Source organism: Phyllopteryx taeniolatus, chromosome 4 (genome assembly GCF_024500385.1).
Source record: "Phyllopteryx taeniolatus isolate TA_2022b chromosome 4, UOR_Ptae_1.2, whole genome shotgun sequence".
NCBI classification, from domain to species: Eukaryota; Metazoa; Chordata; class Actinopteri; order Syngnathiformes; family Syngnathidae; genus Phyllopteryx; species Phyllopteryx taeniolatus.
The window spans coordinates 20,444,350-20,451,858 of NC_084505.1; the positions used below are offsets into that span (position 1 = coordinate 20,444,350).

General features: G+C 43.7%; 1 long non-coding RNA gene across 1 annotated transcript; it reads right to left on the reverse strand.

Moving 5' to 3' along the window:
* Positions 1-3,642: 3,642 nt before the first annotated feature.
* LOC133476697 (uncharacterized) lies at positions 3,643-7,502 on the reverse strand. The gene is made up of 3 exons (XR_009788120.1): positions 7,317-7,502; positions 6,920-7,084; positions 3,643-5,471 (listed from the first exon to the last, which is right to left on the reverse strand). It is a non-coding gene; the product is annotated as an uncharacterized LOC133476697 (long non-coding RNA).
* Positions 7,503-7,509: the final 7 nt, after the last annotated feature.

A 7,509-nucleotide genomic window follows, 5' to 3' on the forward strand; every position in this document is an offset into this window, starting at 1 on the left:
TGAGGCTCTCAAAAAGGAAAGGAGAATAAATTGGTGGACAATATGGAAAGGGGGGGAAAAGGAATGCTGTGTGAAAGCAGCTTCAAGTAGCTGGTCATGCAGCTGCAAATTTGACCTCACCAGGCCACTAGAGGGAAGCAAAGTAACCTGCTCAAAACAAGTCCACATTCCAATTTGTCTGCTAGATGACTTTGGGTGTGTTTTATCGGCTGTTCCAACCTGAGAGCGAGCGAGCGGTTTGACTTCTGCTTGTGGAGCTGTTCCTTCTCCCTCTTCACCTTGGGCATGATCTTAAGCTTCATGCTGCTTTTACTACAGGGACGCACCAACCCCTGGATGCACACACAATCACGTGTGGCACAACTCACACAAGCACGCACGCCAGGGTGTTTCGCAATCCTTACCTCCTCAGCACAGTGCATTAGTGGACACATCCAGTGGATGTCATGAAATGGTTTAAATACAGTTAAAATAGGTTATTTAATGGATATAGTAGTAAAAGACAACAACATGGGGTTAATTTGAAGTTATGTTACTTTTAACACAAGTTAAAATGTTTTAAAAAGAGGAGCATATAAAAGGCGGACAAGCCTCGAAGCCTCAGTTTGTTTTGGATTTCGGAGGGAGAACATCAAAGAGTATAGCTGCGTCGCTGTTGTTTTATTAAAAGTAAGTGTGCCACGACCTGAAGGCCCTTACAGGCCGAAACGTTGTCAGGGCACACGCATAATAGGCTGTTATAGGTATTTTGTTTTGAATTGCAGATTTTTTTGTTTTATTGACTTGTTTGGTTTCTTTCATTCTAATACATAAATTGATACCGAAACTAATAAGAAACAACAAAAATAAAGATGACTTAAATAGCCAAGGCGAACTCAAATAAAAGAAACAAATACCATGGAAGGTGGGGGTTTGACAGCTCCGCTATGGGCGGGGCCGCCAGCCCGCATACCCCAGGGATTATAACCAGGGTTATGGTAAGCAGAACCATGGGTGGATGGACCGTGCACCATCCTTTCCCTCAGGAAGAGGGGGCAATGCCCCCAATTCCTGGTGGGGAAGAGTTCAGTTCCCCAAACCAACACGAAGTAGAAACTGTAAATCCATTGACAACTTAGCAAGTTACAGCTAAATTTCGGACTTATATTTTGAAATTTGGGGAAGGGGAGTTGTTCAGTTTAATTTGAATGAGCTGAACAGAAATAGGAACGGTACAAATCCATTGACATACGTTACAGCAAAATTTGGAATTTCAGGCTTTTATTTACAAATTCCATCAAATTTGGGGAAGGGGAGTTCACAGCTTGGTTTGAGTGAGCTCAACACGTACAAGTACAAACAGTGCAAATCCACTGAAAATTAAGTTATGGCAAAAATACGAATTTCAGGCTTTTATTTTGAAATTGTCAAATTTGAGGAAGGGGAGTTGGTCACAGCTTGGTTTTAATGAGCTCACATAAGTAGGAACAGTGCAAATCCACTGAAAATAAAAAAGTTCTAGCTAAATTTGTAATTTCGGGCTTTTATTTTGAAATTTCGGGAAGCAGAGTTGTTCACAGGTTGGTTTGAATGAGCTGAACACTTACAAGTTTGGAAAGTGCAAATGGACATTCTTTGTAATTTTAAAACAGGCCAAGTAAACAGCAGGTATAAAAAGGAATAACCTTTTCACTGACTCAGTTTGGTTTGGGAGTTAGTACATTAAACATCGCCGATTTGTGCATTGAATTTGGTGTGCCAAGACCTGAGAGGGAAAATGTTGAGGCACAAATAAAATTACATAGAGACTCTATACAGTTAATTGGAAATTAAAAATTAAGAATTTAAGACAGTAAACATACGACAGTTCAAACATTGCTCAAAATGGCAACCGCGTTGACATCATATACAAGCGACACTCCCGCCACGAGAACGACGGCAATTGTGCATTACAACGCCGCTAAAACAACAACACTCAAACTGCTTCGCGCCACACGCAAAGTGTAAAACGCCAAGCCAGCGACGCCATGTCGTCCATTATTCATTTGGCCGTCGAGTAAAGTTCAAACTTTGCTCAACAAAATGGCGACCACGTCGCAGCAGCGGCGACGTCATATTCAAGCGACACTCCCGCCACGAGGACGACGGTAATTGTGCATTACAACACCGCTAAAACACCACGTAAACACTCAAACTACTTCGCGCCACACACGCAAAGTGTAAAACGCCAAGCCAGCGACGCCATGTCGTCCATTACTCATTTGGCCGTCGAGTAAAGTTCAAACTTTGCTCAACAAAATGGCGACCACGTCGCAGCAACGTTGACACCGTATCCAAGCGACAATGCCGCCACGAGGACGGAAATTGTGCATTACAACACCGCTAAAACCCCAAGCCAGCGACGCTACAAAGCCAATTATGCATTTGGGGGTCGAACAAAGTTCAAAGTTTGCTAAACAATGACGAACGCGGAGCAGCAGCGCTGCCGCGGTGACGTCATGTTTAAGCGACAGTCCCGCCACAAGGACGACGGCAATTGTACGTTACAACACCGCTAAAACACTCAAAACGCCTTCACACCACTCACGCAAAGTGTAAAAACCCAAGCCAGTGACGCCACGAAGCCAATTATGCATTTGGGCGTCGAACAAAGTTCAAACTTTGCTACACACAATGACGACCGCGGAGCAGCAGCGCTGCCGCGGTGACGTCATCTTGAAGCGACAGTCCCGCCACGAGGACGACGGTAATTGTACGTTACAACACCGATAAAACACTCAAAACGCCTTCACACCACTCACGCAAAGTATAAAACCTCAAGCCAGCGACGTCACGAAGCCACTTATGCATTTGGGCGTCGAACAAAGTTAAAACTTTGCTACGCACAATGACGACCGCGGAGCAGCAAACCCCAAGCCAGCGACGCCACGAAGCCAATTATGCAGCTGGCCGTAGAGTAAAGTTCAAACCTTGCGCTACAAAATGGCGACCCCGCATGTTCACTCAGCTGTATAAGCACACATTAACGCATGTCAAATCACTCACAAGACGCTTTCACACTCAGAGTGCGTGCCAGAGTCAAACATGTGAAAACACGCTCAAATAAGTCAATACACAGCAAAAACAACATTAATTGCTAGAGAGCTTGAAGCAGCGTGCTTACCTTGGCTGGAACAAATGAAGTCGAAAGTAACGTCACTCGCCTCACCCGTTTAAGTGATCCAAACCGGAAATAGATGTTTTGCATTACCCAATCATAGATGTTTTGCATTAACCAATCAGCTTCGGGTGCGTACATTTCGGCGCCAAATGCGACCAATCAGGTGACCAAGTCCTAATTATTTCCGAGAACTGTCCATTTCTCGTGCTTGATTGAAGTCATTCACGTGATGCCGAAGTCTGCTATTCTAGTGCTAGTACTAGGAAAGGTCGAATAGGTTTCCTTTGCATCACAGTTTTTATTTTTTAAATAACTCAATGGTTCAGGGTCACTACACACAATGAAAGTCTTTCATTCGAATGTTATATTTTCAAAGAAATTTAGAAAACAAATATTCCCAAAAAATTGGGATTCGGCAGCTGTTGCCATAAATGTAGTACAATTTTTACATAGTTGTTTAATTAGTTTGCATTGATTCTCATGAGGCCACAATTTGGGAAGCGGAGTTGTGTTGGGAAAACAGGCAGAGTCAGTTTATGACAGAACACCTTTATAGCTCCTCACTCTAAACATTTCATTCATCAACAATTACGAGAAATGACAACTTCATATTGTGTCAGCTTTGTTGGTCACAATGTATGTAAGGAGAAGCGGCGGCAAGCATTTTCATACAAACCGTACAAACTTACATGCAGGTATTAATAAAACTTACTTTTAAGAGAGACACGTTGGAAGCAGCAGCAGACGCACATTTATCACAGCATCAAGTCATTTTAATTTCCAAAGCTTATCTTTGTGACATGACGGAAAAACTGGCAACACGCACACACTCGTGCAAACACCCAGCATTGCGGAATCATTGTTAACCCCATTAAATTACGTTCAAACAATCATTGCTAAAATTAAATATACATGAGCTTTCTTTTTAAAACCCATATACACGTTGCAATCATATGTTCAGAACAAGTTGATGATACAATTTCAAAGTTACACATTGTACACAAACATTTTATCTTCATCAATAAGTGGTTCATGAGTAGACTTAAGCTTTGGCTTTAAGCTTCAAATGGATAACGTGGTTACCATGGTAACACGTTGGCCCAGCGGACACAGGAGCAGGAACGCCACAGCCATGGATCACATCGATGGGCGTGCATTTTTACATTACATATTTAATAGTTCATCACAAATAAAAAGTCATATTCTTCACCTAATTTGACATAAACGCGTGTACACTCACATTTCCCCCATCAAGGAGTCTGTAAAGTGCGAGCCCAGACACAGTAAACTTGAAATGAACGGCACATTGCACACACCACTGGAGTGTGTCGCTCTACTTGGCACAACACCACAAAAGCCATGAAGGCAAAAAGGCAGCAGCGCACACTGGATGCAGAAACACCACCCGACGACAGTGGAGCTTGGCAATGCTCGACCGTGAGCGGAAACAAGCATGTTCCTGCACGCGCTATCATTTAGTATGCCCCTCACAGAAAGCATCAGCTTAGACTAAACATGCTTATGCAAACGACAAATTTCCCCATTTGGCCAACTTGATTTCTTGATTTATCCTATCGTGTTTATGAATGCACGGGGGGATGGTTGGAGGGACCTGGGGGGACCTGGGGGATTGTACAGCAAACCCACGAGAGCAAGACGATAAGAACAATTGGGAACTACTGGCAAAGCAAACATTCACATTGGTGCATTACATCTCGAGTCAGCTGATCGTGAACCATCCCCATGACCTCTTCAGTTGAGGTCACGACAAGCCAAACAAAGTCAAAACCACTTGAGCACCTTGCATGTGCACATCATTATCAGTATTATTATCAGTAGTATTATTAACAGCTCAACACACAAATACAGTGAATGTTTTCCTTTTCTGTTCAACGTCCAAGATTTCTGCACATCGGCTTCTGGTGTCATTGAAGGTTGCTTGGCGTAGAAACAAGGTGTCCCCGAAAAGTCTCATTTCAGTCTGAAGGCGGTTTCCATCGTGTCGTTTCTAAAAGATGTTCTGTACTCTGCTGCATGCAAGCAACGTGTAGACACTGTTTATGACAAAATGACATAATTGTAGGCTCTTTCATTGGCACAGCAGGCCAGTGGAGGAGCAATGCAAGTGACCCCGCTTCCCAAAAAAAAATGCACAGTAAGGAAACGCAAAACAGCTAATGCTTGCCGCCTACGCCGCAGTCAGGACAGCGGGTGCCGGCAGATAAGAGCACGGCATCTCCTCACTCGCGGCGGTCAAGGGTAGGGGCCGGAAAAGATCATCAGTTGCCTGGCCATTCTGCTTCAGGAGTCGTACACTTGACATCCCATGTTCCTAAAGCCGCACGACCGCAAGCGATTACAAACTCCAAATGCGCGCTCGTACAAAAACCACGCTGTATCCTATAGGTTGGATATCATTGGCGTTGGGTGGAATACTTGCATGTGCAAAACCATTACTTTTCAGGAAAACAAAATAACGACGTCTTTATTAACGCTGCATGATCAAAGAGGAAGCAATTTACAACGCTCAGTCATTTAGAAGAATAACAGTCCCACGTGTGGACTGAACAACAGTATCAATTGGTGAAAAAATAGGAAATTGAACAGATTTGGGTAAGTCACTGATGGTGTCGTGGTGCACTCGCCAGAATTTGGTGCGGGCAGCGTGGGTTCAGTTCCCACTCAGTGACAGTGTGAATGTGAGTACGAATGGTTGTCCCTGTCTATATGTGCCCTGCGACTGACTGGCGACCGGTTCAGGGCGTAGTCCGCCTTTCGCCCAAAATCAGCTGGGATAGGCTCCGGCGCAGCGCCCCGCGACCTTTACCGGGATAAGCGGTTTTGAAAATGAATGGATAGACAGACCAAATTTGGCCCGATGCCCACAATATGTACTCTATATACACTTGCGCACAAAAATGATTTTCAAAAGTTCTTCTAAAAACAGTACATCTTTAACAACTGGCCACAACTTTAGGACCAATTATCATTTATAAAATACTTTCTGGATTGAAAATGTCAGAGAGGTATTCATTTTAAAAAATAAAATAAAATCACTACACATGCTACTTTGTGTTAAAAACAATCGGAGCTGGCACGCTGACATCTAATTATGTTAATGTCGCAACCTACATCGGCAGTGTGCAAGCACGCATGTTCTCAGGACAAAGGCTATTTCGGTGGGTGAGGCTCTCAAAAAGGAAAGGAGAATACATTTGTGGACAATATGGAAAGGGGGGTAAAAGAATGCTGTGTGAAAGCAGCTTCAAGTAGCTGGCCATGCAGCTGCAAATTTGACCTCACCAGGCCACGAGAGGGAAGCAAAGTAACCTGCTTAAAACAACAGTCCAAATTCCAATTTGTCAGCTAGATGACTTGGGGTGTGTTTTATCGGCTGTTCCAACCTGAGAGCGAGCGGTTTGACTTCTGCTTGGGGAGCTTTTCCTTCTCCCTCTTCACCTTGGCATGATCTTAAGCTTTATGCTGCTTTGACTACTGGGACGCAGTAAGACTTGACCCTGTTCCGATTATCGACCTCGCCTCTTTGCCTCATGTTTTTGGATTCTGTTGCCTTTTTTGGATTGCCTGCCTGTGTACCGATTTATGCCCGTATATTAAAACTCTCTTTTTTGAAACTGTCCATTTGTTTTGGAGTCGTGCATTTTTGGGTCCTATTCTCTGTTCCGTTCATGAGACTACCTGTACATCCATACGAAATGTACATACATGTAACATCCATGCGAGTACATGAATGCTGCATGAAGATGAAGACGAACTCACCGCTGGACCTGCGGACAATGTTTTCCAGGAAGGTGTTCTGGGGGCCCACCAGCCCTCGGCGTCCTCACGCCATCCAGCACCTTCCGCATCGACACGTGGACGCACACGTTGAGATGGCGGGCGCGCGTCGACGTGTTCGCGGTAAGGGGAGTTCTGGGGTCCTCGCTAAAATGCAAATGCAGGAAACGAGGTTCCAAGATGAAAGCAATTATTTAGATGGAGGTCAAACAAATTGCTGATAATGAAAGGATGAAATGATAGATAGATAGATAGATAGATAGATAGATAGATAGATAGATAGATAGATAGATAGATAGATAGATAGATAGATAGATAGATAGAACATTTGGCAAACAATGACTAATGTATAACCAATTCGTTATTATTCAAACGGTACATTTTGTAGTTGAGTCGCCGCCTGTTGGTCGAAAAGAGTCCATGCGTTCATAAGCAATTTAAAAAACAATTAAACGTTTGTGTCATTTCATTTTAATGCAGTGGGTGAAAGAACATGTGACGTTGGTGTCCTCTTGGTGGCGATATTATTAATTATGTTCGAAAATTTGATTGATGGCGTTCGACGTGCGCTT